General features: G+C 47.6%; 1 protein-coding gene across 18 annotated transcripts in view; it reads right to left on the reverse strand.

Annotated features, from left to right (window-relative positions):
• The window catches only part of TRERF1 (transcriptional regulating factor 1), a 186,146-nt gene that overhangs the window by 43,679 nt on the left and 116,242 nt on the right, over positions 1-26,225 (reverse strand). For 17 of the 18 annotated variants that reach the window (XM_057494098.1, XM_036907224.2, XM_057494107.1 and 14 more), the window contains one exon: positions 17,577-17,691. The gene's annotated coding sequence lies outside the window, so the exon portion shown is untranslated. Of the gene's footprint in view, positions 1-17,576; positions 17,692-20,606; positions 20,917-26,225 lie in introns of those variants that run through there. The other variant, XM_036907227.2, reaches the window with a different exon arrangement.

Below are 26,225 nucleotides of genomic sequence, written 5' to 3' on the forward strand. Positions count from 1 at the left end.
GAACTCGCTGATGATGAGGTTGAATTTGTAAGGTAGGGATAAATTCTGGGGGCTTCAACATGATATCTAGCAGTGTTATCCTGCGGGCATTAATTAGGCCTGGTGATTTCAGAATGCCCTACCTGGCTTAAACCTCGTCTCTTAACCTGCTGGGAAAGCCTTGCACCAAGTAATCTCCCAAAGGAAGAATTACTTATTCAAAGTCACCAGGCCCTGACCATGATCTGATTTCACGGCCCTCCACCATGTTCCCTGTGGGTGGAATGGAAGCTAATTTTACTTGTTGATGTGTCTGCTTTGTTACGTATTCCCAAACTGCTGGTGAGAGGGATTACTTTGTGTTCTGAGATACAGGAATCTGTATTATCTTCAGGATTGCAGTTTTATTGACACACACAGAACCTTAGAAAATCAGAGGTGGGGTTCCAAAGTGTGGGTCCTGGGCCAGAGCCTCACCTGGGAACTTTATTTTATAAACACTAATTCTTGGGCTCCACCCAGGCCTAATGAATCAGAAATTCGGAGGGTGAGATCCAGCAGTCTGTGTTTTAATGAGCTCTCCTGTTGAGTCTGATGCCCTCTCAAGTTGAAGATTGCTTTAGAGGTAATCTAGTCTCCTCGCAGTACAGATGACAAAGTGGAGGCCCGGAAATGTTAAACACTGGGCCCAGAACAGTGCCTGGCTCACAGTACCAGGCAATCAAGAATCAAATATTGAAAGAAAGAGAGGGAAAGTAACTTCCCTAGGAAGACATAGGAGGTAATGGCAAAACTATGTGCTATTATTTTACATTAACTTAATATATTTTTGGAATGAGTAGTATATTCACAAAATTCAAAAGGAGTCAAGGAATATATAAAGAATGAAAAATTTCCTGAATAAAATGCTTGAAAATGAAGTGAAAAGGCAGTGCAAAGTTTTTAAAAATGGGTATACCTGAAATGAACAAGTGGGACTACATCAAACTGAAAAGCTTCTGTACAGCAAAGGACACCACCAATAGAACAAAAAGGCATCCTACAGTATGGGAGAATATATTCATAAATGACAGATCCGATAAAGGGTTGACATCCAAAATATATAAAGAGCTCATGCACCTCAACAAACAAAAAGCAAATAATCCAGTCAAAAAATGGTCAGAGGAGCTGGACAGTTCTCCAAAGAAGAAATTCAGATGGCCAACAGACACATGAAAAGATGCTCCATATCACTAGTCATCAGAGAAATGCAAATTAAAACCACAATGAGATATCACCTCACACCAGTAAGGATCGCCACCAGCCAAAAGACAAACAACAAGTGTTGTGAGGATGTGGAGAAAGGGGAACCCTCCTACACTGCTGGTGGGAATGTAAATTAGTTCAACGATTGTGGAAAGCAGTATGGAGGTTCCTCAAAAAACTCAAAATAGAAATACCATTTGACCCAGGAATTCCACTTCTAGGAATTTACCCTAAGAATGCAGCAGCCCAGTTTGAAAAAGACATATGCACCCCTATGTTTATCGCAGCACTATTTACAATAGCCAAGAAATGGAAGCAACCTAAGTGTCCATCAGTAGATGAATGGATAAAGAAGATGTGGTACATATACACAATAGAATATTATTCAGCCATAAGAAGAAAACCAATCCTACCATTTGTAACAACATGGATGGAGCTGGAAGGTATTATGCTCAGTGAAATAAGTCAGGTGGAGAAAGACAAGTATCAAATGACTTCACTCATATGTGGAGTATAAGAACAAAGAAAAACTGAAGGAACAAAACAGCAGCAGAATCACAGAACCCAAGAATGGACTAACAATTACCAAAGGGAAAGGGACTGGGGAAGATGGGTGGGAAGGGAGGGATAAGGGGGCTGGGGGGAAAGAAAGGGGGCATTATGATTAGCATGTATAATGTGGGGGGGCACAGGGAGGGCTGTACAACACAGAGAAAACAAGTAGTGATTCTACAACATCTTATTATGCTGAAGGACAGTGACTGTAATGGGGTATGTGGGGGGAACTTGGTGATGGGGGGAGTCTAGTAAACATAATGTTCCTCATGTAATTGTAGATTAATGATACCAAAAAAAAAAAAAGGGTATACCTGTAAAGTTTTCCTCCTACCTCATCTCCAGCACCCAGTACTCTTCTGGGGCCATTCAGGTTCTTGTATGTTCAGAGACATTTTATGCATGTACAAGAATGCTTATACACACCCCCACCCCTCTTATATAGATGGCAGCATGCCAGGCCCATGGTTCAGCATCTTGTCAAAGGCTATTTTAAATGTATCATTTAAAATCTGGAAACCGTTCTTCTTGGTGAATTAGTCAATCTCATAGGACTGTTATAATACCAACTCAGGATTCAAGTCTTTACTATTGTTCTAATAAGGTAACTGCTTTGCTCATTTTGTATAACATTTCCTATTGGCTAATTGGCACCAGGAGCTTTCTCATTCATGAACTAATTATCAGAACTATTCATGTCACATTTCTTTACTCAATTCTTTCCTTAGAGCAAGACTCTAGGATTCCAGAGTGGGCTCAACAAAGTAATGCCTATTCTTCGTTCCCCCCACTGAAACATTACCCTCAAATGTCCTGCCTACTTCTATGCCATTTGCCCAGCTATCCAGTCATTCCAACGCAGGGCCCCATCGCTGGTCCCCAGAACACAGCCGATGTGTGATAAATGCTACCTGGACTGAAACACTGAACCAGGCAAATTCGACCTGGAGCACTGCAGCCCCAGGTTTCCAGCACCTGGCTTCTAACATGGACTGAGGGATGGAACTGACTATTTTCTGTTGAGGGCGCAGTGCCCTAAGCACCAGATTCATGGAATGCTGTAGATAATAAGGCTCTACATGGATGTTTTAGCACAGGGGTGTTTCTGTACAGGGCCAGCTAGTAAAATTTTTGGCTCTATGGGCCGTGCACTCTGTGTCACAACTCTGTAGTTGCAGCATGTATAGACACATGCAGTATAGGTATATGAATGGGTGTGGCTGTGTTCCAATGCCACTTTATTTATGGGTACTGAAATTACAATTTTATATAGTTTTCACTTGTGAAGAAATATCACTGCTCTTCTTTTGATTTCTCCTCAACCATTTAAAAACGTAAAAATCCTTTGGAGCTCACAGGCTGTACAAGAGCAAGTGTGGGCTGGGTTTGGCCGGAGCCATAGTTTGCTGACCCCTGTTCTAGTGCATCAAAGTCTCTCTCCCCTCCCTCTGCGTCCCTAGGGTCACCAGGAGACACAGTACAGTCTGCAAGGAGGATATCTGTCTGAAAGGACCCTCCTTTGAGCCAGAGAGAGAGAGGAAGTTGACTTTGGCCAAGGTCTCAGCAGGACTTGTTTGCTTACAATTCTGCAGGGGTAACACCCTGGTCTCGCCAGACCACCACCGCTTGTTTGAGGAAGAAAAAGCAGAAAGATTTTCCTTTTTCTGACACAGGGTCACCATTCAGAGACTGTGTACACGACTCGCCAAATGACTTGGCTTAGGTTTTTGCCAAACCTTCCCCTCAGGTCTGCCAAAGGAGTTTATTTGGATTCTCCTGGGATTCCTATGCCGGCCCTCCCTCCAACTCCCAAAAGGAGGGAGAAGCCAAGGGCAGTTCTCCAGGACATGGGCTCATGGTTTGTGGTCTCCTTTATAGCAGTGTTGTTGTGCTAAATGCTTTCTGACTAGTCTTTTACTTAAAGCCAGAGGGTACTTTATAATCCAGTAACCCAGTTACTGTGGACAAGTTCTGCCAAAGATGGTGACTGGTGTCAAAATCTTGATCCAAAGAGTGCCTGGCTCACTCTTGTTCCTTCAAGGCCCCACTGCTCCCTGGCCTGGGTTAATGTTGATTTTTGGTTGTGGGAAGGTTTGTAAGGCTTCCTTTGGGCACCAAGGGGCATTTATTTCTTCATCCTTCAGTCTCACCCTGTGGCATCAGCTGTCCCCTACAAACGAGGAAGAAGCCTGTCGCACAGCCCAGGAATCTGCAAAATGCACAGCTTGGATTTCACTTCCTGTAGATGGCTCTCTACCAGGAAAGGAGGCTGGTGCTATTTCACTTTGCAGTGTACAGGTCCCTGGTCTATCACTGCTCCCTCCTCTGGGCGAGCAGCACTTCCCTACCAGGCAGTTAACAGTGCCTTCCCCTGGTCACTGCCACACACCACTGCCCTCCCTCCAGGGCTAGCACAAGAGGGCATGGATGCTGCGGACATGGGGAGGGAAGAGGGGACTGCAGGAGTCCTGGGGGCCTTCCGGGAGGAGGCAGCCATGGTCTGAGTAGACCTTGTTGATATATCTAGATGCAATTTTTTCAAACCATCCTCCTTCACAAATGGCTACAGACCAAGTAGAGAGATGAGGAAAAATGGGTGCTGACTCTGAATATGGTGCAGGGAGAGGGATGCTGAAGCAGCAAACAAGAGCTCTGGGCTTTAGTGTCACCGACTCTCTGCATGACCCTGGACAGGTCATCTGCCCTCTCTGGATGTCACTGCCACACACCACTGCCCTCCCTCCCGGGCTGGCACAAGAGGGCATGTTTTCGTGTATCCAGATAACTGAAGCAAAGATTTTCTAGAGGAGCCCAAATAAAATCCATACGATCCCTGCCTCATCTTTACCAACTTGCAGAAGCTGAAATGTATGGCTCAGCAGCCAATCAGTATTATTTTTAGCTGTGGGGCTGACAACTGTTCAAGGGGCAAATACACAGCACGAGGCACCACATGGTGTCTATCTCTCCTAGGACACAGAAGTTAGGGGTGGGGTGGCAATGTTGAATTGATGTGACTGAGCCCTTCCTGAATCCTGAGCACCACATGACCTAACTACTCTAGGAGACTAGAGTGGGACACGCTCAAACACACCAACCTGGGATCGGTGTCCCTCACATCAGTACTGATTAAGCCAGGTACAACCCAGGGAGAAAGTGACATGATATAAATGCAGGTAGTGCTGGAAACCAACATCCCTAACGTAGGACACCTTGGAGCCTAAAGGCAGAGAGGCAGGAGGCTGTGAGCAGGGCATGCCAGGGATGAGGTCCACTCGGGCTGCCTGACTCCTCCACAAAGCCTCCTCCCAACTTGTGGTTGGCTTCTTATCCACACGTGAGTCCCTGAGACCCAAATGCTACTTCATAATCATGCTTCTAAGGGGGAGCTACTAGGAGAATTTCAGAACAATTAGCAGCCATCCTGAAGACCTACCTCTGTCAGGAGTCCAGGTCAGAGCCACAGGCCCCAACAGGCTTGCAGATGAGTGGACTACAGAATTCATGGCCCAGACATGGGAAGATAAAACCCTGCAAACCTGTGTCTTTAAACTCACAGTCCAGGGGGTGGGGGCTGAGCATCTAAAGACTCCAGGGAATTTCCCACAAAGGAGGTGGAGGAGGGCTTTGCAGGAGGGGGGAGGTCACTTCAGCCAGGGCCCAGGAGGCACAGCAGGCAGACCCCTGCTGTTGGGGACTGATGAGGGACTCTCCACAGGGTGTCCAGCTGGTGGGGTCTGGGCCTCGGGTCCCAGGAGGACTCCTCCACTCCTGCCCTGGAGGACTTCGGACATGGGCCTTGTCAATCAACACTCGAGACTGCAGACAGAGAAGGGAACCCCAGCCCCATGGCTGTCCTGGGCAGGGCAGCAGGGCTGGGAGAATGGGAGATTTCCCTCCAGCCACTCTGCTGAAGGTCCAGGGGATGAAGATGGATGGGAAGCTGTGCTGGCTGGTGGGTAGATCCCCCACGCCCCCAGCCTCAAAGTGGATTACAAATCTAAGAAAACACAAGGCAGGCCCCTGAGGGCTCCCTTCCTATCACTCAAGTCACAACCAGGACCCTGGGCCAAGCTGCCAAGACAGCCTCCAGCACATCAGGGGCACAGACCAGCTCGCTCTGCAGAGGACAGTGGGGAGGGGAGCAGACAGCACTGCCACCTGGGAGCCGGCAGGCTCTCCCCACCTAGGGCTCCAGGTGAACTCCTGGGTCAGGGGTTCAGTTCCCACATGGAGCAGCTGGCTTGGCTTTGGTCTGTGGCCTTCAAAAACATCAGACTGTATCTGAAAAATGCCCTGGACACCCAAGGCCCCCCAAAAGCAGTGGGTGTCTTGGGGTAACCACCCCCCTTCTTTCTGGAAAACAGCTCACAGCTCGCTGGGTAACAAACTAAGCGTCAGTGATGCTCCTGTGTATGTGAGTAACTGGGAGTTAGTTTCTTGTGCTTGGGTTTCTGCTGGGCTCTCCTGACTCTCCTGCCAGCTCTCAGGCAGACGGTGCTCCAGTTATGATGTCAGGGCCATACCTGGACCGCCTGTAAACTGCCGCAGCAACACAGGCCCTGTCGTGGGGCAGTGCCCTGGCCCGGCTTGTCACTTGTAAGATAAAGGGGCTTAGATGAGCAATCCCCATGGCCCTTTCTGGCTCAGAGTTCTAAGACTTTTGGGGGGATTCTGGGAGTCAGGAAACAAGGCAGAGTGACCTCTGTGTCTGGGACCAGGGGCCATCTAACAGTTACTTCTGAACCCACTCTCTTCTCCAGGCCCCTGTGGGCTGGTTTCTGGCCCATCACTCATACCTCCACCTTCCACTGGTGTGACCACTGCGAGGGCAGCTAGAGGCCTATCATCTCTGGGACCAGCCTGTGCCTCATGTCTGGTACTATGCCAAACAGACAGTGGCTCAGTGCAGCCAGACACAGGGCCTCCTAGCCCACCTCAGATTTCCTGCTACCCTGGAGTCCCAGAACTGAAGTTTGACCACAGGCCTGGCGGGTGCTGAGGGGAGCCGGCCTTCTCAGTCAGATGAGAGGGGGTCCCCATTCAAGGGTCCAGGAGACGCTTTGCCTCTGGAGCACTGTGAGTGGGCTCCCAGGGCTGTGGGGAGCTGCTGAGGGCGGGGAAGCAGAGAGTGATCAGAGCAAGGCAGCAAACTGGGAGACAGCCTGCAAGAGGCAAGCCCCCGGGGGCTGCTGGGATCGGGTCTGTCTGCAGAGCCCTGTTTTAAACCACAGCATGCCACATGAAGAAAAGCCGTTTGCTTTAATTCACAGATGCTTCTAAGAATTCAAGTATGACAGCACAAGGTTGGAAGGGAACAATCCGGTCACCTGAGAGTCTCACTGCTAAGTTTAAGGTGTGGGTGGTGGGAAGCCCACAAAGATTGGTTCCATCCTCAGAATGGCTACTGAGAGGCCTCAGGGACTCGAGAGGGGATCATACCCTTTCTGGGTTTGCTCTCTCTTCTGGCTATCCTTTCCGTCACCCTTGGGAGCCCTCAAAACTATTGGGACAGATACCCTGTTGGTCACTGGCCCCCATTACCTCATTGTCCCATTCACAGCCAGAGCACCAGACCTGCAGAGCTGCTGCTTCCAGAATGCAGGTTCCTCTGCCTGCAATCTCTTTCTCTCATGCTCCATCTTCTCAGTCTACAAGTTCCTGTTCAAACGTAGTATCTTTTATGGAGCCTCCCCTGATTCTTAGCCGTTCACTGTAACAAAATGTTTAGTGAGTGCTTACCATGTACCAGGCACAGTGGACATGATGGGGGTGGGTACCTGACATGTGGGGCTTGCAGTGTGTGAGGGGGAGCGTCAGACACCGACAAATGTAATTCGAGGACTGTGACGAGGGGCTATAATAAAGGGCTGGAACCTTAGCAGAAAGGTCAGGGAAGGATCCTCTGAGGAAGTCATGGTGACACCATGATTTGAAGGATGAGCAGGACTTAAACAGGGAAATTTAACATGGTGTGGAAAGCTGCACTCCAGACAGAGAGAGTCAAGGCAGCATTAAAGAGTTTTGAGCAGTGTGTGTATCTGTGCAAGTATGTGAGACTGATCAATCAGCTTCTACTTTGACAAGGTCACAGTGTAGAACAGAGGTCATCAAACCTTTTCTGTAAAAGGCTGGGTAGTACACATTCTAGGTTTTGCAGCCAGGTGGCAAAATTGAATCTATGATGTAGACACTTAATAAAGTAAGAGAAAAAACAAATTTTTACAAATTATTTGAGGAAACTCAAAATGTAATAATAATCGAGTACAGTTTTTTGTAATACAGCTCTGCTAATGAGAAGAATGGAAATATCTTTTAGAGGGATAACATTTTGCTTAATAGAGTTCAAAGTCCTTGTTCCTATTTCATCGAATGTTCATAGGTAGAAACCATTTTTAGCTCACAGGCCATACAAAATCAGGCAGTGGCTAGATTTGGCCCACAGATCATAGTCTGTGGACCCCTGGTGCAGACCAGGGGCTGGAGGAAGGGGAGTGGGGGATATGGTGGGGTCTTGGCTTTGCTATGGGCCATGCCAGGCACTTGGATGTGCGTGGTGACCGAGGAGCATTCAGGGTGACCCTGACAGGAGGGAGGATCATCAAGATGACATCTCAATGTCAGGCACGCACCCCTGTGGAGACAGGGAGCACTGCCCAAGTTCAGTTTCACCTGGAGACCTACAACAGGAGCTGTCACTGAGGCAGCCGGACCCCGGGCTCTGAGGTTCAGAGAGGTCTGTGAATTCCCTGACAATGGGTGGTGAGCTAGGCAGGGCTACCAGGAAGGACACCTGGAGAATAAGCAGGGAAGGGTCCAGGACTCTGCGCATGATTATGATACCACTTGGTGCATCGCTTCCAACTGTGCTATCTGCTTCTGTTGTCAGACTGGGACCTCTTCTAAGGGCCGCCTCATCAACTCTGTGCTCGGGAGTCAGCGTGATACATGACACCCACTGGGCACTAAGGACATGAGAGAGGGAAGGAGGGAGGAAGGAGTGAACTTTTGCTTCCACAGGACACCACGGAGAAGATCCCCTTAATTCACGATGGAAGGTGACTTTTGCTCCCCCTCCGAAGGGCCAGCCACGTCCTTTGGCCAGCCTTCCACAGGAGCTGCTTTTGAAGGGGTCACTGGAGCCTCCCCAGTCACTTCGAGCTGTCCAGCGGTATGCACGACACACACTCACATGCAAATCTCCCCACCAACCCTGGGAATGTGATTTGTGGGGATGGTGTATTACTAACACACCCATCACCTGTCAGTTCAACATGTCTAAATATCATGTTCTAACACCCAGAACACCATTTAAAAAAAAAAAAAAAAAAAAAAGTGAAGTGGCAATTCCATTCACAGTGCGAGGGGAGAAAGGGGAAAAGCCACAGGTTAAAGAAAATCAATTCTTCTCTTTGTCCCCTTTCTTTTTCCTTTCTCTTTCCCTTTTTGAACAGAGGAGTATGAAGCTCAAGCCTCTCTCTCTTTAATAGGCCTAGGATGAGAAGGTCGGTGCCGATGTAGAGTGCCCTGCCCTGGGGACCACAGGGTACGCTTACCTGACATTCGTGGAGCTCAGAACACGGCAGGCGGCCCTGAGCCACGGCCACAAACCCTCTGACCCAGGGTGGGCTCCCCAATACAGACTTGAAGGCATTCATGGGGGGGGTGTACACATCCTCATGGCCAATAGTATCAATCTGGAATGTGCCTTACAAAGCACAGATACACTATTTCATTCTGTTTCCACAACAAACCTGTGAGGTCAGAACTGTCTTATTTAAAAGGTGAGGAAATTAATATGCAGGAAATGATTTGCCCAAGGCCACGCAATTGGTGACAAAGGGCCAGGCCTCCAGCCCTCTGATGCCAACAGATGCACCTTCCCCTGATATCTGGCAGTGTCTCTTGCATCCCATCACACATCTGACCGGCAGGAAGCTAATTCCCCTAGTTGGATCCTTCCAAGTTTCTCCTTGAGTTCTGGAGAGCTGAAGAGAGCTAGTTTACACCATAGTGTAGACAAGCCCTGGGAATCTGGCCATCAGCTCCTAGCAACCTTCAACCTTCTAGCATATAGCCATGAACTTGGAAATATGAAAAAGAAGCTGATGCACTTTATACTAAAACAAAAACAAAAACCTTTCTATTTCTAGGCTTAAAGGCTGAGCTCCGGCTACCTGGTAAGTTTTTTTTACCCATCAGGAACTTCTCACTGGAGTGACACACCTGAGTTATATGGCAGCATTTCCCCCCCAGGAACACCAAGAGTGCTGGTTCTGGAGTCGGAAGACAAGCATTCAAATCTTAACCTTCTACTGGCCAGTGAGAGCCCAGCAGGCCGAGCTCATCTTTTTATTTTCGAGCTTCAGTTTTGACCTCTGTAAAGGAGGAATAACATTACTTATTTTTCCAGGTTTTTTGTGAAGATTAAACAAGAGAATGTATGGGACATATGTGGCCCCCAGTGAAGACTCAAGAGTCTCAGCACTCGGGGTGGGGTTTCTGCTGTTTTGTTTGAATTTGGGTATTGTTTAGATCAGCTCGGTGACTCAGTCTTGATTGAATCAGTTTGGTTATTTGTTCCTGGGCAACCTTCACCCTCCTTTTGTTTCAGTTACCACAAGGCTCAGGGAGTGGAAGTGGACATGGTCAGGAAGAGAGAAAACCATCCACAGGAAAGCCTCAACAGTCCTGGCCCTTTGGCGAGGGGACCACCCGCCTTACCACTCCGACACCCTGAAGGCACCCTTCATCCAGTGCGTGCAGTGCGATCCATGACGCAGATCCACACGTGGAAGACGCACCCTGGAAAGGCCAAGTGCATCTGGTATGTTGCTCACTGGGCAGCGAGAGAAACAGGAGAGTGTCGGTGCTCACGTGACTTCATCACTGGAGGAGGCTCTCTGGGGCGGTGGCCCCTGCAGCAGAGGCCTCCAGTTCTCCGTGGGTCCATGCAGCTCAGGGGGTGTCTGAGAGGGACTCTGAGTGTGGCCACAGGTCAGACCACGCTCTCCAGTGTGGTTACTGGGAAAGAAGGAGGTGTCTGCCCTCGGGTTGGGCTCTCAAACCGTCCAAGACCCCAGGAGAGGAGAGAAGCTATTATTCAGCAGCTGTCTAAAGCTGAACAATATCTGTAGTTACCATTTAAGAAGAAAGTTTAAAGGGGCGTGTCCCAGTTACCCGGAAAGAGTCATTTCATTTCCTCCATGACACATGATAAGGAGAGAGTCTACTTCTTTCCTGTTTCACGAGGGCCCCCAGCTCTCAGAGTGCAGGAAGCGGGCAGTAACTCTGTCCATCTCTGCAGCTGCCTTACATACAACAGATACAGCCTCTCGGCCTGCTTTAACACCAGCCATCCTGAGGAAGTTGGGACACCTTCTCTGGTGGGGCTGTCCCAGGGAGGCAGGCCATGGAATATCTGCCACCTGACCTGAAGGGCAAACTTGACCTTCCCTGGCGGAAGTTCCTAATTCCCTCAGAGCTCAAGCCAAGGCAGGTGTTAGAGAAGAAAAAACGAGACTAACCTCCCCCTTAACATTTTGAGGACACTCTCACATCCATTATTTTCCTGTGAGGTGGGCCCCACAGGAAGCTGCATTCTCATGAGCTAAGCTCTGGAACCTCCTAGGGAGGAAGAGATTTCCAAAGGCTCGCACTGGCCAGTAGGAGCAAACCTGGGGGAGACAAGAGCCAAAGACTCTGGGGTGAGGCCAAAGAACACCCAAGAGACGCAGGACCACTGCCACACAAATGACAACAGCCTCCACGTGACATTAGAGTTCTCCAAAAATACAAACAAGGCGGCATCATGGAAGGGCGAAGAGACAAACTCCTATTTATTTCTGGTACACTGGGGAAAATGTCACAGCCGTCTCTGAATGACTCTCATTTTATTCTTTTTCCCTCCACTCTTGGTCGTCTGGGCCAAGACCAAGTCTCTCCCTCTCCTCTTGATGATGTGCCACACAGATCATCTCCCTCTTCATGGGACACTCACAGGAAATTTAAACATTCTCAGACGGGCTTCTTTTAAGCCCACTTCCCCTGCCCTCCACCCCCACCCCCACCCAGCTGCTGCGTATTCAGGAAATGCAAACCCAGTATAAAGATAACCAGGACCAAGCAGAAAAGGAGACGGGCCCTGTGACCTTGTTGGGCAAATGACTTCCCTCCCTGCACCTCAGACTCAGCTGCCACAGGACGAGGAGGTTGGACCTGACGGGTTGCAAGGAGGTCCTTCTGGCTCTGACTTGCAAAGGCTCAGCTGGACAAGCCTCCCCTGATCCTGGGTCTTCACATGTGCACCTAAGGCAGCTCCTTGTGCCACTGGGCTGGGCCAAGGAGACCTCAGCCTGGGGTGACACCCATTGAAGAGTATTTAATATACCACTTGAGCTCCCTTGGGCAAAGCCAGTTGGATGGTGTAAGTAATCAATCTTGGCTCAGCTCTGAGTAACTAGGATGGAGGAGGGACAGGAAACATGAATCATCATCAGGAGGGAGGCTCTTAATAGACTTTGAGGTTTGTAGGCGGAGGTGGGGCTGGGCCTGGCCCCTTGGCTGGGTAGAGACTATCCAACACATCATCTTGGGGATTGCAGAGGACAAGGAAGCCCTTCCCTAACTCCTCCAATGTGGCTGCTCAGGCTCCTAGAAACCCTCATCCTTACAGATTATTTTAGCAACACTTGGAAAAAGAAGACAAGCGGTTGACTCCAAATAATTTTTTGGTACTCACACACTGAGTGTTTAAAGAAAATTGCCAAACCCCGTTTTATGAAAGTGAATTGTTGGCCCAGAGTGAACGGAAGCATTTGTTAGGGACAGAAGCCAAGTGCAAATCCACTCAAGGCCGCTGCGCCCATCAGCCATGAGGGGTCAGACACATTTGAGAAACCTGGTGAAACATAAACATTAACTGCAGGACTTCTCAGGGCTTTTGATATGCAAATAGCATGGCTCTCCAAGAAGCCGCTGTCTCACTGGCTCATGAGAACACTCATCTCTACACCACAGCTCATACTTCCAGCCAGAATGTACAAGGCTCCTGCCTACTCACCCCCTAGGCTCAGTTCTATCCGCCTCCTCCAGCCTTCCCCGACCACTGGAAGGCACAGTGCTGGACCCCGGGAAACCCACTCTGAGTACCTGACAATCTTATGAAGACAGTTTATCTTTTATGCATTTTTTTTGGTCATAAAGTCTTTTACAATGAATAGTGTTCTTTTTTTTAGAGCAGTTTTAGGGTCAAAGCAACTGTATACATACATTTTTTTTTACCACTGGACACAAAGCTGTCACTACAAATAGCAGCTGCTGAGAAAAGTTGTTGCCTGATAGACATCAGAGCAGGAAGTGATACAAATCTCAGAGTGATATAAAGCCACTACTAGAAGGGAGTATATGAAATAAAAAGCACCATGTCAGCTCTAAGAATGGAAGTAACATGGACAGTGAAGACCACCACTCCCACCCCTGCTGGCCATGAGTCCAGAAAAGAGGTTGTATCATCCCTTGATCTTAAGGTTCCACAAGGGAAAATTCTCCAGTTACTGATATCATGAGGCTCCAGCCCCCTCATGGCTCTGAAACAAAGGGCACAACCTGGAGGGGAGGCTGAGATGCTGGGGGGCACCATTCCCAGAACCCACGGCTTACATCCTTTGCAAACATCAGTCAGACCAGTGTGTTCTGTTTACCCTCAGATTATTTTTAAAAACATCCCAGTTTGAAGAACATAATAGTAAGATGGAGAGTCCCACATTGCCCCTCAATTTCTGCCTCCACTTTCGCACATTTCATAAGCTGCCTGTCAGCCTAAAAGCATCAGTGAACAAGAGCATGGGCCTTCAAGGGATCTGTTCTTAGTCATAATAATATCGACTACCACGGACTGCGTACTGAGATGCTCCAAGCTTCTCTCATGAGCTCTACACACGCTGTCTCATTTAGTCCTTGAACAGCTCTGTCCACTGTCCCCATGTTGCAGATGAAGAAACTGAAGCTTGGAGAGACTAAGCTAGTCAGTGGCAGAGCTAGGTTCACACTCAGTTCATTCCCTCTTTCCTCAAAGCCCCAAAAGCCTAACCATGGTGCTCTGCGGCCTGCCCTCCACTGAAAAGGGCACGTTCAGGAGACAAAGTCCAAGAGCAGGAGGGATGGGAATTAAGTAAGAAGGAGGAGAGAACAGCCTGGGTGGAGGGTGCGGCGCTGGGGTCTGGACGAGGTGCTCATGGTCTGGCTTTGGGTCCGGGAGGGCTGTGTGAAGTGGGAATGAAGGAGCGAAACTGCTGGTAACCAATGGAGAAATAAGCCACAAAATATGCAGAAGCCATTTCCTCTCTTAAGGAAGATAAACAATAGATTGATAAACACATTTTACAAAGCTGCCCAGCTATTTAAAGCATTTTGGTAGAAAATCATATCCTTTGTGAGCATAAAGCTAATCCCCCCAAATGGTCAACAGTCATCCTGGGGAGGAGAAAAAGGGCACAAGAGGGACATACTCCCTCCCAGTCCATCATCTGCCGGCCCTCTGACCACAGTCCACTGCCCTGCCTCCCTGGGCCTTGGTTCGCTCTTCTGTGAACAAGGAATAGGAATTCCTGCCCCACAGGGCTATGGTGGAGAAGAAAGGAGACATACTTTGTGTCAATACGACAGACTAGACACCCCACTTGACCATCCTAATGGAAACAACGAACACAATGGGTAATATTTTAAATATAAAAATTGTATACACATTGCTGAGCTGGTACAAATGGAAGGATTCTTCAAAGACCAAAAAGAGACCAAAAGCAGGGACTATAGGACGTGAGCCACCAGCAAAGCTGACTTGACCTGAGGGTTCCTGCTGAACCCTAGAGATTCTCTGTTTCCCACGAGAGCTGCAAAGGGTTCAGGAAACAGGAAAAGCCTAGTTCCTCCATATAGTTGTGACCCTAAAAGGCTCTAGTGAATGGGAAATAAATGTACAAACAACACTGATGGAGACTGCAAGGAAATCTGACCTTGGGCTGGGGAGAAAGTGGGAAAGTCATTTCTGAAAATTTGTAACTACAGCTGGACTTCACAAAGGTGTATAGCTTGAATTCATACTGCTTACATGGCTAGGAAAGAGGGAGCTAGAAATTAAAGTGATTTTTGGTTGCTAACGCCCCCAAGACAATCAGCAGAAGTTAATGCAAATCCTTTCTAGAAAAATTAATATAACCCATTTCTCAAATAATTTTCGAAGATAAAGTTGCAAGGAAAATGAGTAGCTCACAGGGAACAAGGTACCGAGGACTAGCCAGCAGAAACAACAGACGACAGAATCAGACCTGCAAAGATTTCAGACACTGGGATTACCAGACAAGAAATTCTACATTTTTAAAATAGCTACTTCAGTATATTAAAGAAATAAAAAGAAGTTTGCAAATATGAGCAAGAAATAAGAGACCAGAAAAATCACCAAGCAGATTTGACAAATAACAGACCAGAACTTCTAGAAATGATAAATAAAAGAACTAAAGGAATATGAATAAACAGTATCTGAGACACAGAATAAATTAAATGGAAGACAGATTTGAAGAAATTATTCAGTGCTTAGTAGAGAGAGACAGAGATGAAAATATGAAACAGAGTTAAAAAAAGATACAAAGAAAAGAATGAGAAGGCCTAATATAAATCTAACTGGAGTTCCAGAAGGTGATATTAGAGAGAATGGGCAAGAGGAAGATTCAAAGAAATGAAGGGTGGGAATTTTCCAGAACTGTTGAAAGACACCCATTTTTAGCTCTAGGAATTCCATCAAAAATCCAAATAGAATAAAGACAGAGAAACTTACACCTAGTTACGTGATAATGAAGCTGCTGAATAACAAAGAAAACAACTTCTTTAACATAGTCAGAGAGAAATGCCAGAGAAATGCTGTTTATAAAGGAACAGTAGTTAAACTGACAGCCAACTTCTCAATAGCAACATTCAAAGCCAGCGGCAGTGAAGTAGTTGCTTCGATGAGAATACATCCAGTAAAACTACCTTTAAAACGGAAAACAAAATAATGATATTTTCAAGCAAACCAAAAACCAAAAACCAAGCCCAACCAAAGCAGAAAAAAAATTACCGCCAACAGGCTCCCACTAAAGGATAATGCTCAGGTTTTATTTCAAGCAGGAGGAAAATGATCTCAGATTCATGGAAAGCATGGTAAGAAAAGATACTGGTAAGTATGTGGGTAAATTTATACAAACTCTATAAAATGATGTCTAATTTGTAGGGAAAAAAAAACAAGAGAAAATGAAAATACAGGATAATAATGACATGTAACTGGGAGAAGCAGTGACTAGAATTAATCCAGCCTATGGTTCTTGTATTGCTTGGGAACAAGGTACACTGATGAATTTTAAACTATGTGAAGTAAGCCTGTTGAAATAGCTGGGGTAGCCACTGAAAGAGCAGATATGGAGCATACACCTTCCAAATAAGAAAATGGAAAATGAAACGAGGGGGAAAAAATACACCACAACCAAAAAGGAAGTGCAGAAGAAAGTTGAGAGTATGTAAAGATGGTAGAAATGAATCAATAAAATATGTCAATTCTGAACATCTATGCCCAAAATATATAAAGCAAAAATTTCAGCACTACAAGGAGAAATTGACAAATCCAGTGGGAGATTTTTAAACACATTTCTCTCTCAATAACTAATCGATCAATCAGACAAAAACACAAAAGGATATATTACAGATGATTGCACGATGAGTAACTTATTTTGCTGATCACATGAGAGAACTATCCCATAATTAGAGAATGTACATTTTTTTCAAGCACTTGTGCAACATTTCAGAAAAAAGTTGAAAAGGGATAAAATAATGAAAAGGGGCACACAGAAGCAGTTCAATGCTTGTTTCAAACTCCTCTGAGGATCCAAACCTTTTTTGTCTTAAAAAACACAAAGACGCTATCTTGTTCATTGATGTATCTCCAGAGTCTGGCACAGAGACTGTCACAAAAAAGGCTCTTAATATGTACTGAAGCAGGAATGGTGAATGAAGGTTTCTTGACTGAGGGGGGCGCAGCCTGAGTGAGTGACCGAAAGGGCTGACGCTGGAGGTACTGAAGGACAAGGTGACGCACCAGTCTCTAGGGAGAATTTATACAAAAAAGCAAAACAGTAATGACAGCCATCTCCAAATACAAAGACAGAGTCACATGGAGGAAGTCTTTGAAAGCCTAGTCTTTGTGGTTCCAAATGGCACAGCAGAGAGCAGACAGAAATTACAGAGAGGAAGCATTTGTCCCTAAATTAGGAAGAATTTTCCCTGTTCAATATGGGTTGGGAATTGGCCAAGGTGATCCTCTAAGGCTCCTTATGACCCTGCATGGGACAGGAGTCTCTGTCCAGGATGGCTGGGACTCCCAGACCATGGGACTGACCTTCCTTCTAATTCCAACCTATTCCAGAGATTCTTTCATCCCAAATTCCCTGGATAGCCAACCCCTAAAAGATCTGCCCAATGTCCCAGATTCAGGAGGTGGGAGAGGACTCATAGGAGCTTAGGCCTTGAAGGCTCAGTTCAGTGTCCTCTCTGCTCCGCCACTGGCCTCCCCATTAACCACAGTGAGCATGCTTTGCCCAGCCAGGCTGCTGTGCACTTTCTTCATCTACCCATGTGCCAATAAATCCCATTCTTCCAGCACATGGTGAGGGATGACAAAAGCATGTACAAGTAGTTAATTCTAATATATTTCAATTTAAAAAATCAGTTAACGAAAATTCCTAAATCTTCCAGGGGAACGGAAGCAAGCTCACCTTGACCTCTGCCACAGACGGTTGAGTTGGGGGCCTGGCTTTGGGGGCTTCTCCTGCGGCTGGCCAGTCATGCTGCTCTCATGCTGCTGGGCAGGTGGGAAGAGGAGACCCGGTTCTGTGAGGAAAAGAGAAAGAACGATCACTCTTTAATCGCTTGCTCCTAGCTCTCCATCGCCAGCCTGCAGAGGACACTATCTAAAAAACCAGGGAGTTCCCGAGGCTGGCCTCACGCACCCCTCTCACCGGGGAGCAGGCAGGCACGTACTGGATGAACGTTTCCCATGCCCTGCAATGTGCCAGGCAGTGCTCTAAAGACTGGGGCTAACGAAGACGAATTAGTTGCACCCCCTCCTCTCAAGAAATGGTCTAGGGAGAGAGAAAGAGGGAAAGAGAGAGAGAGAGAGAGGTACCCATGTTCCATTACAATATAATTTGGTAAGTGCCATGATTTCCCCAAATTCATTCAACAGCCTGCCTGTCCCACAGGGGAGCAGAGGCAGGTCACAAGCGCCACCACACACGGCTTCTCAAACTACTTGTGATAAAGGACGAGGTGTCTTTGTTTTTGTTTTGTTTTCCAATCGTCACAGATGAATACTTTTAGAACATAATAAAACTAAACTGCTAGAAAAATGAAATGAAAAAATATTCATGCAAGACGCAAGCCCACTTTTTAATCACTCGACTCAACAGATTACTCTTGTCAAATAGGGATGAAAGTCTCGAAGTGCTCACTCTGAATGTCTGTACTTTGCTTTCTGAATGGCGTGCAGGCCAGCACCATTCCACGAACCACAGCTGGGCAGCATCACTGGAGTAAAAGTGTATACAGAGTCCAACTGCCCTAAGATGTCTGGCTGATGTCTTGGTTCATAGAGTCTCTCCCCAGGGACGAAGGTCACAGCAGGGACTTCGGGGAAAGTGGCTCACGGAGTCTTGCTGGCTCAGGTAACAGAGCATGAGGCTCATGGAACCTGGTCAAAAGCTGTGGCTGGAACCCTGAACTGCTCCCCAACCCTAACTACGGCCACCCTAGCTGCAGCTGCCATCCCAGATGGGAAGAACAAAGCGTCATCTATGAAAATGGACGGGGATGTTTCAGAAAATAAATCATTTCCAAAATGTCAAGATGGTTGCTGGTGTTCATTCCTACTACTTAATGCTATAAAAATGGTATTTTCTTAAATTGAGAAATCCTTTGTCTGTGACAGCCAGCTCCAAAAAAAGCCTTTAAATGCCTGTTGCCTTAATACTTGAGGGAGAGATTACAAGTCATTTTCACCCATTTGAATGTTTAAAAGAAAGTGCTCATTCCTCTAAACTCCCAGCTTTTAAGTAGTTCTTATTTTAAACTTTAGAAGAACATAACTCTACAGGAGAAAAACTTCCCTTTTCAAAGCCTTTTTTTTTCTTAATGCAAACACTCTTACACTCTCACTCCTTGCTTCAAATGCTAAATCATCTGCAATTTGGGAGTTTGTTGCTCATGAAATTTTAGCGATAAGCACATCATAAACATTCCTATAGCAACAGAATGCTTTTGAAGTGAGGCCTGTGATGTTACAAAGATTGTACATCATTATCTCTGAATGTTGGAGAAGAGAAGGTTATGGGAATAAGTGTTTATGGACAAATAAGTCAATAGAGTAACTGGCAACCTGAATAGCAGAGCATCCTGAGAAGCTAAACCATGGCATGGATGGGAGTAAGGAATGAACTTCACTGCTTCAAAGAATACATGAGCCGTCCTTGCTCACAGCAACTTGGAGCCAGTTGTCTCATGGGCAAGAGTTATGCTTGACAGAGGGACACAGGCAACTTTACTGGTTGTCTAACTCTATGTCAGATGCTGGGCTAGACTCTGAGGTTCTCAAGATGGGTTCCTCAGAGGCCCAAGAGAGTCATATCAGCAGGAAATTACAATTCCCCTCCCCTGCTAAGAAGAGCATATTGGCTAGAGTTAAGGGAAAGGAAACAACTAGCTCAATCCATCTCTTCACCACCCATTCATCCACCCAACTCAGTATTAGCCCGAGTGCCTAGTACACACCAGGCTCGAGTGCAGGGCAGCAGGCATACAACAGAAACCAGTGTGGTCCCTGCCTTCATGGAGCATACAGTCCAGTGGAGGAAACCACTTGATGTGGTTGTGATGAACAGTGTTGTCGGTGTAATGAACAGCCTGTGCAAAGGTCCTCTATGAGAAAAGAGCATGGCCCCTTCTGGCTATGAAAGGAGGTTATTAATAAGAGTCAGATTGGGTCCTGACCCCACACCATGCATCAATCACTATGTATGCAAGGTGAGCATTACAGAGGTGCAGGTTTTTCAAGAAGGGTCCAAGAAATTACCTGTGATGAGCCAGAAATATAAAGTGCTTACCTACTCAATCCTCCCTCATCCTGAACAGCCACAAGGCATCCAATATCGGGGCCTCCTTTCCTTCCCTCCCATTTATAACAAGTTTTAACATTTTTATGTATTTTCTCTTCAACAGTGGTAACTTGGCTAAATTTAACTTTGGCCAATGGTAAAAACCAATTGGTCAATGCTGGCATGAGACTGAAGTGAGTGTGGGTTTGAGGATGTGGATGAGCATTCTATGATTAAAATTACTGCTGGAGAAACCTCATGGTAGATGCTACCTAAAAGAAGGTCATGCAGTTTCGTGCATGGAACATGAGCTCTGGGGCCAAGCAGGCCAGGGTTCAAATCTGGCCCTGCTCCTCTCTGGCCATTTGGCCTTGTTCTTCTGTAAAACTGGGCTACCAAGTGTGTTCCTTGCAAGGGTCTCAGGGAGACTAACAGAACGTGGGCCCCACACTGAGCACACAGGCCCCAACAGACCTGGATAAGTGGCAGAATCACCATCAGTGCACACCAGTTAGTAGGGACAGCCATGCCTCTTCCTCAGTGCAAAACTCAACAGGAATCCACACAATGAGTGCCCAGCCAGTACTGGGGCTGCAGGGCCACTCTGCAAGGGCTCAGGGTTCACCCCTCATGGACCAGGTGTCCCTGAGGACTCACCATTTCTCGGGGAGGGCCCCCAAGTGTTCCCCAGCCATCTTGCTGCACTTCGAAGTCCCACTCTGCCCCAAGGCTGACCCTCAGGGAGTCTGACCTTGTCTGCTCCAGGCTCAGCCTCCTCCTCCGGGGGAATCCGGATGCCATCCAGGAGCTCCAGCCAGGCTCTGGGACAGCGGACAGCAGACTTGGGTTTTAGCTCTAGCTCCATCACTAATGACTAGGGATCCTACGGACTACCAGCCAAGGCCCAGATGGCAGAGGAGATGGAACAGCTACCCCACCCTGAAGGCCAAGACAAGCCGGGCAGGGAGCTGGGACTTCCCAGATGGCAATTCCAACAGCAACCACCACCCTGCACAGTCACAGCCGGTATCATCATTTTACAGAGGAAACGAGGTCTGCCGACTTGTCCAAGACCGCAAAACTGAGTGGTGGAGACAGGACACGGAGGCTGGAAGCCCTTCCTATTTTCTCCACCACCACACAACCCTTTGGGGACAGAAATCTGACTTATCTCTTCCCACACAACCAAGGAGGACACAGCCTTGAAAGGCAGTGTGCTTTTCCAAGGACCCACAGCCAGGAAGCCACCAGGCAAGGCCAGAATCTTCCCACTGCTCCACGCTGCTGTCTAGGCCTCAGTTTTCCTTCTGCACACTCGCAGCGACAAGTGCCTCCTTATGCACTGCACTGTTGTTAGAGTTAAGGAGGGAATGAAAATTGAAAGAGTCTTGGGGAGAAAATAATTCATATACATAAATGAACACTTTAAATGGGTTTTGAGAGGCTCAAACCAAAGAGGAAGGGTTCTCTGCTGCCACAAGGCAATTGAAATGAAAGGAACAGCTCACATCCCTCCCAGAGGGTGGGGTGGGGAGAGCAGCCAGGGGTGTGGAGGGGACACAGAATGTACACAACGGAGCTTCTGAAATGGGAAGCAGGACGAAATGAGGTGTGAAGAATTCCCTCCATGCCACCCACATTAGAGATTGGCATAGATTTTAAAAAGAAGGAAAATACAGAGGGGGAGGAAAAGGAAAATGAGGAGGAGGATGATTTAACTCTGTAGTTTAATCTAAGAACAACTAATAAACGGTGCGGAAAGTAATCAATGCAACGAGAACTCTTAGACTCCCGACACTTGGGGGCCAACCATTCTGTCAGATGAGCTCTCCTATGTTGAGACAAGGGTGACATGGAAGAAGACCTAATTTGCAAGTGAGACCCATTCCCCTGATGGCCAGAGGTGGCCTGGAAGCTTTCCAGATGTGGGGGAAACGCCCCTTTTCCCTCCAATAGTTGCCCCACTTCCACCCCCACGGAGGGTGAGAAAAGAAGTTATGCACAGGAGGAGGCGGTTCCTGCCCAGACCATTATGAGAGAGAAGCCTTCACGCACCTGGTTATTCCAGACACAGAAGCCTGGCCATTCACGTTGGTATCCGAGTGGCTCCAACTCACTGTAGCCCGACAATGGATGGCAGGTTGCCATCCACTCTCTAACCTCCTCAGATCTCCCACCCACTTGCCCACAGCTCCGACCAGGCTGTCTTTCAGGTCTTCAGCCACTTCAAGCTCTTTGCTACCCCAGGGTCTTTGCACATGCAGGTCTCCCTGACTAGAATGCTCCCCGCTCATTGACATCTAGTTAAGCTTTCAGGTTATAGCGGCACTGAGACGTTCTTGGCCTTCCAGAAATATAAGTGTACAGCAGCACTTACCACAGTTACAATTAATTAACTATGTGCTTAACAAGTTGGTCTCCCCAGACTGTAAGCCCTACTAGGGCATGGGCCAAGCCTGCTATTGTCACCAGAGCGTCCCATGGGCAAGTACAGCAGTTCCCAATCCTGACTGCATGTAAAATCACCTGGGGAGCTTCAATAACACACATGTGCCTAATTTCTACCACATACCTATAAAATAACAGTGTTTGAAGCTTGCCAGGGGGTTGTAATACACGACCACGGCTGAGCACTCTGACTTAAGGAGGCCATGGGTGCTGGGCTTGTATCCTACAGCAATTTCCAAGTGGCCCAGGGAGTTACAGTAGGACCTTGCTCCCTTTGCTTGTGTGTACAATGTATCGTTTAAATGTAATGTTTCCCACCCCAGAGATTAAATTTAAGGAAATTCCGGAAGAGGGAAACAAAATGATCATTGTTATAGAGGAATACTATTCCTTTCATGAAGTACTCCCCACATCGCCCCCCTCCTGGACACGCCTCTGTCCTCTTGCCCTGGTTTATACCTTTATCCTCAGAGCTGCAGGATTAACCTGATGTGTTCCTGAAATACACTTAAATATTTGGGATGAAATCTCCCCATTTTTTGTTTTTTAATTAAAACAGGCCCAGCTGCATACTATGCAATAGACTGTAAGATTTCACATTACAATTTATTAAAACAGGAGACTTCAAAGCCAGTTTGTGCTGGGACACCTTTGCTGAGTCAGATGCTGCCCTCCCCCAGATGATCTGCATACACACTAATGTGAGGGCAGCACTGGGCTCTCTGGAGCTGTGCCGTCCAATAGAGCAGCCACCAGCCACGTGTGGCTATTTAAATTACATGAATTAAATTTATATTATTAATTAAAATGAAATGAACTTAAAAACTCAGTTCCTCAGTTGTACTAGCCATATTATAAATGCTCAACTGCCCCACGTGGCTAGTGGCAACTATACTGGACAGAGCAGGACAGACATGCCAGTGTTGCAAGGAGAGCTGCAGGACCGAGCTGTTCTGCGGCAGGGGATTGCCACCTTGGTGCTTGTGTCATTCAGGACAGCATAACTCTTTGTTGTGCAGGGCTTCCAGCATATGGATAAGCAGTAGCTCTCAACTGGGGTGCTTTTGCCCTTTGAGGGACATCTGGCAATGCCTGGAGACATTTTTGGGTGTCAGAGCTAGGGAGTCCGATGGGCATCTAATGGGTAGAGGCCAGGGGTGCTGCTGAACATGCTACAGTGCACAGGATGGTCCCTGCGAGAAAGAGTTACATGGTCCCAAATGTCAACAGTGCCAATGTGAGAAACCCTGTGTTACAGTAATCAAGAAAATATAGTCATTTTCAGTAAAACTGGTGGCAGGAGACTCACAAGACCAAAGTGCCCCACCCACTCCTTTGCCAAATTCAGAACCCCAAGAACTACTGTCTGAGCAAACAGGTGTCTATTTTTGCCAAGAATGCAGTGTAAGCAGTACTGGTTTCCAGAATCATCTACAAACTCATTAGTAAAATGAAGTTCTTACACTTCAAACCCCCAGGGCTGGGAGGGGTAGACATTCATTTTTGGCCTTATTGTTTGGAATGTGAGATAAATTCCACAGGTAACCACAAGCTGCCTGTCGGATAGGTGAAGATATAACATTTAATCATGCATCTATTTATATCAAAGTATTTATTGAGTACCTACTATGTGTCAGGTACTCTTCCAGTGTTGGAAACACAGCAGTAAATAAGAGAAACCAGACCCCTACCCCTGTGACACTGACATTCAGTGGAGAGACGGACAGCACACAAGTGCTAAATACAGCAGCAGTGCAGCGGGGGCAGGTAAGGGTCATGAAGGAAACATGCCAGGGTGAGGGGACAGAGGGGTGACAGGGGATGGGTATCTGAGGTCACCTGAAGAGGTAACACCTGGGCCGAGACCAGGTAATTCAAGGAGGCAAGAGAGCGTCAGGCAGGGGGCCTTGGGTGAAAGGTGCTTGGTTGGGGGGTGGACAAGGTAGGCTGGGAGCCTGCGAGGCAGGCAGGGGCCAGGTCTCCAGACAGGAAACCACCAGACAGCTCCAAGCAGAGGGGAGATAGGGCTTGATTACCTTTTCACATAAAGAAGCAGCTGTAGGAGGACAAGCGTGGAAAGGCCAGACCAGTTAGGAGGCTGCTGCGGTCTTCCAGGCAGGAGTGGGTATGACTTAATTAATTAGTTAACAAGATCATTGGTATTAACAATACCACTTGGCCACTGCTATTAATATTCTATCTCAGATACATCATGGGTAGGCCAAGCATCATGTTCAAGTGACTTCTGTGGGAAAAGGCATGCCGAGTTCCAAATGATTAACTTGGATTTCAAGCTGGGAACTGTGTGATCTGGGAGAAGATGGTGGGAAAGGGAGTTGGGGGTCAACGCAGACTTAAAGGAGGAAAAAGGGAGCATTCCCTAGTTGTCCCTCTTTTTCCAAAGCCATGAGACAAGGAGTCTGAGAAGGACCTTCCCATCATAATTTTTCCAAGGGTTTGGAGAGTAGAAGGATAAGACCCAGGCATTCCGCTAGAGGCAGAGCAGAAGGGTAAGGGCTAGTTTTCCTAGAAAGATGGCACTGAGCTGTGAAGGAGGGCATGGAAAAGTAGGAAGGTCTCTACTTCTGGGGTTTTTGAGGTTTCAGAGCAACACAGGGTCGGGGAAACAGCCCAGGAGTCTCCAGGTTTAGGACACAGGAATCCAGCGGTGCCTCTTACTAATTGCGTAACACTGGGCATGCCAGCCCATCTCCTGGGTCCTCTGTAGAATGGACACAAGACCCCTGCCTTCCTGAGTGCTTACGAGGACTCAAATCAGCCAATGTCTGTGCTGAAAGTGGTGACAACCTCCAGCCCGTGTGCTGAATACCTTCTGAAGCAGATGCAGAACCCACCATCCTCCACACGCATGTCCAGGTGGTTCAGCTTTACCCATGGAACGGGGCGTCCCTTTCATTTATTCATCTATTGAATATTCACTGGGTCTTAGTTTTGGGCATGTTGTTTGGGAGGAAGAGAGTAAGATGCAGTTCCAACTCTGTAGTAACGAGGATAGTGGAGGCAGTGGGAGACATGAAAACGGGTTCCTCTAATCCCCCCCCACTTCTCCCTTGGTGCCTGGTGACCACTGCCCAGGTACTTTTCATGCCTTTAGATTAGAGCCACCAACCTTCTGCAAACCCCACCGTCTAGCAGTGGTAGCTTGCAGCATCCACCTGGGGACAGTGCCCTCTGTCCTCCTCCGGACTGGCAAACAGGCCTGGTCATTTCTGCTGAAGTGGAAAAGGATGGTGAGAAAATGGCAGGGCTGGCTGGGCAGACAGGGAAACAAGAGCAGCATTGGCCTTCAGCAAGACCTTCCTTCCAGCCCTGACCTCCTCCCTCCAGTAGACACGGCTCCAAGAGAGAAGGAAGACCCGGATGGGTCAGGGGCCAGGACACCTGGTCCTGACTCCCAGATCACCTAGGACTCATTGTCTCTCCAGCGCTTCCCAAGGAACTTCTTCAAGAGGAGGCCCCGGCTCTGAGTCATCTGAAGCAGAGAAGAGACCTTGTAAAAATAACTCCTGTATGAGGCTCCTGTATTCACATTATTCACGAAACAAAGAACAAAAAAACAGGGCAGGAAGCAGAGGAGGAAAGTGTCGTTCACATCAGTGCTCTTCACCTGACAAGCAGCTAGAACTCGTTCTGAGCCCGATCTCTCTCTCCTTAGAGCGATTACATAAGCTGGAGAGGGTCTTCTCGACAACGTTTTGACTCTCCCACCCACTCCCCTTCCTCTGTTACCCCCAAAACCGAGCCTTCCTGGTAACCCCTGCCAGGACTCTGAGGACTCAGGCTGCGCCCTGTCCTGGACATCTGCCC

The sequence above is a fragment of the Manis pentadactyla genome, chromosome 16 (assembly GCF_030020395.1).
Source record: "Manis pentadactyla isolate mManPen7 chromosome 16, mManPen7.hap1, whole genome shotgun sequence".
Lineage (NCBI taxonomy): Eukaryota > Metazoa > Chordata > Mammalia > Pholidota > Manidae > Manis > Manis pentadactyla.